Source organism: Brienomyrus brachyistius, chromosome 9 (genome assembly GCF_023856365.1).
Source record: "Brienomyrus brachyistius isolate T26 chromosome 9, BBRACH_0.4, whole genome shotgun sequence".
In the NCBI taxonomy this organism is placed as follows: domain Eukaryota; kingdom Metazoa; phylum Chordata; class Actinopteri; order Osteoglossiformes; family Mormyridae; genus Brienomyrus; species Brienomyrus brachyistius.
Window position 1 is genome coordinate 1,425,425 of NC_064541.1, and position 3,451 is coordinate 1,428,875.

The 3,451-nt window shown below is 43.8% G+C and overlaps 1 long non-coding RNA gene across 1 annotated transcript; it reads left to right on the forward strand.

Annotated features, from left to right (window-relative positions):
- The first annotated feature begins 304 nt into the window (after window positions 1-304).
- On the forward strand, window positions 305-1,979 carry LOC125749070 (uncharacterized). Its single transcript, XR_007399774.1, has 2 exons — window positions 305-346; window positions 1,056-1,979. It is a non-coding gene; the product is annotated as an uncharacterized LOC125749070 (long non-coding RNA).
- The last annotated feature ends 1,472 nt before the right edge of the window (window positions 1,980-3,451 follow it).

Consider the following 3,451-nt stretch of genomic DNA (forward strand, 5'->3'; position numbering starts at 1 on the left):
AGAGAGATCTGGCCACGTAATCCCAAAGAGCAGCCACTGCAGGACAGTCCCAGAACATACTGTCTGGTCCTGTTCTGTCCACTGTATGTTCTGTTGCCCCCTGTCTAGTCTGGAGTCCCTTCGGTCTCCTCCTCTGTTGTTCTCTCTTGCCTGGATGGCATACTTCGTCGGGGGGGGTTCTGTCACTGCTTATCTGTCACTGCCTATCTGTCGTCCCTCCTCACATGACACCCACATGAGTGCACATGGGCACACCTACATCCGGGGGGGTACGTGTCGAAAAGCTGAAGCGAGGTCACTTCTTCTGCAAAACTCCAAGTGACATTCTGACTGTGACAGACGCTCGGTAAGTTTTAATTTCATATTTAAAATGCTTCCTGCATCCATCATGTTTTATATGCTTATATGTCTACATGCTGTACATGCATCATAATTAACACTGATATCCGTCTATCTTTATCACTGTGTTATAGTGAACAAAAGAGCCTGGTCTATTTCAAATAACAGCTTATCCTGGTCAGGGTCACAGGGGGTATGGACACACACACACACACACACACACACACACACACACACTATACTGTGTATAATGGACCAAACCCAAATTTCACAATGTTAAGCTTTGGTCCATTTTTTGCAAAAGAGTGTACATATTTTTTCTTTCTTTCCTTTTTATCTTCTGATAAATTCAGCAAATTTTTTTTAGCAGCAATGGAACTGTTCACTGGAAGGCAATATTTGGCCTTTGTGTGAATGATGCTTGCTTCCTGCTCACAGTCTGTGGCTATTGTGTAGTTACCACAGGGCTTATCTTACTTACTCACAGGTTGCACAAGTTTAGTCTTTTCAAAGCTTAAGTTTTGAACAATTCCAAGTCCCAGATGTCAGCATGGGTACCTGTACTTGCATGAGAACCTCTCTGCGTCTCTGAGTACCTAATCTCAGAGTACAGGTCACCTGAGGCCTCGGGACAGTGATCTGGGCATGTGACTGTAAGGACAGCATCTGAGTCCCGTTCTGTGACTAAAAGGAGCCTGTATCTTCTCCCTCTTCAGGTCTTTCAGGCACAATGAAGCTTGTTCTTCTCCAAACACTTTGCTTTGCTATGCTATGGGTCGGCGTGGCCCCCAAACGCAGGGCTGCTGTAATGTACGGGCTTTCCCGGGCTGAAGCCCAGGGGCTTCCGCTAAAAAGCAGCCTCACCAAGGGGCTCTGGTTGGCAACTTTTACCGTTTCCACCCCACCCACCATGGATGACAACTTTCCAAACCCCCGACCCTGCATGTTTACACAGAACAACAATGCCTACAACATCTTTATGCACAGGCATGTCCTCAGCAACACCCCAAGCACCAAGGACATAAGTGGCTGGCAGGAGTTTTTACGTGAACACGAGCTGTGCAACAGGCCAACACAGTCATTCCTCCGGTACCAAGATAAAAGCCAGATCGAAAATGTCTGTACACGTAATGGAGGGAAGATCTATGAAAGAAACCTGTGCATCAGCAACCACAAGTTCTCCTTCATAACAGTGAGATTAAACAACGGCTGTGAAATCAGTAGCATCACCAGAGAGACTAAGCACATCATCCTGGCGTGTGACAGAATCGACAATGTTTGCAGGCCGGTTCACTTTGAGAAAAACCAAGATAACGCAAAGCCAAATCGTACAGCTCCAGGCTGTTACTACCACTAACCTGTGCCACAATGCCTAAAGTCACAGCAGCCTTGCTTATGGCATCCAGAATATTTCATGCAAAATTTTAATTAGTATAGATGCTTTGTGCTCCTATTTAGAGGATGCATGTCTAATATGTTAAGAATAACGCTCAGATTGCAGTAGGTACTGTAACGTACCGGTGGGATGCTACAGAAAAATGATACAGGGAGCTGGACAGACCCTGCACTCAGAAAAGGTTCATCTGATGTACCTGTTCTCCTCTTTGTACAAGTGGAAAATAAAGCTTTATTTCATTGCATTTGATTTCATTTCATTATAATCACATTATGAAATCTGTGTGCTGTTATAAAACAAGGGGCAGTTTCAAACTACCAGCTTGCTTGTGGTCTTAACAACGGATAATTTTCTATTTAATGATGGAGGCTTGGGACGCATTTTATACACAATATGTAATCATTGGTGGAAGGAATGGAAAGTCAAATGTGTAGTAATTGATGTCCTCCATCTTCACCGCCTCCATCTCCTACAGTCTTTTCCACCTCTGAACGCTTGCAAAGCAGTTTCATCTCCATCTCTTTTAGTTCATTTTGCTTCTCTACCATCTTTTGCAAAAATGCCTCCATCTTATCCTTCAGTTGCTGTTGTTTTGCCTCCGTATCTTCCTCCACCTCCACTGGTGGTATATTCACTTCTCTCTCCTTCTGTACTTCTCTCATTCCTACATCATTCACTTCCAAATTTAGTTGCGTCTTGCGTTCCCTGAGACAGACTTGTCTCCCACCCAGGGAGGTTGGCACAGGTCCAGGGGGCTTCCTGAATGGAAACACCTGCGATCATTAGAGGGCGTTTCTAAGTCAAAAACTGAAATCTGTGTCAAAACCATACCATTGATTACCAGCACTTTTTTATCATTTATAATTATATTTTACCAATATCAGACCTTCTCAGTGGTCCACTGCTGCATGTACTGCAAGCTGAGATTACCCTGGGCCTGGACCACTAATAATCTATAATTACTAATCCATGGCAGACCTCAGGCAACTCAGCAAAGTTGTCCATAGTCTCGAGTTCTTGGGGTCACTGTAGGAAAAAGGGCCCAGGGTGTCCATCCTGACCATCTCCATAGGTGATTCAAACTCTACTGGGTGGTGTACATGTTGCAGGAGTATATAAACAGTTCTGTGTCCTGGCTAAAGCCAAGCCAATAAAAGTGCCAATGGAGTTTCTTCAAAGGTGACCTGTACTCTGAGATTAGGTACTCAGAGACTCAGAGAGGTTTTCCTGCAAGTACAGATACTCATATCGAGACCTGGGATTTTGAATGGTTCAAAGCTCAAGCTCTGAAAGGAACAAACTCGTGCAACCTGTAAGTAAGTAAGATAAGCCCTGTGGTAACTACACAATAGCCACAGACTGTGAACAGGAAACAAACATTATTCACTCAAAAGCTAGATATCTCCTTCCACTGATCATTTCTTTTGCTTGTTAATATTGTAAAAAGACAGTTTCCGCTAAATTGATCAGATGAGTAAAATATAAATGCTAAAAAGAGAAATATGTAGCGTGTGAGTGTAGTTACTATGGTCACAGGGACAGAAAGATAAGTGGATATGTGCACTGTTTACCATGAAGCGTGTACAACCTGCAGGCATATTAGCAGATAACAAAAGCATCCAGACATTCATACAAGTAAATAGCTACATATCCCCCTTTTCCTAAACACATACAAGCAATACTGGCCAATTACTGACAGGAAGTGGATGGGGGGGG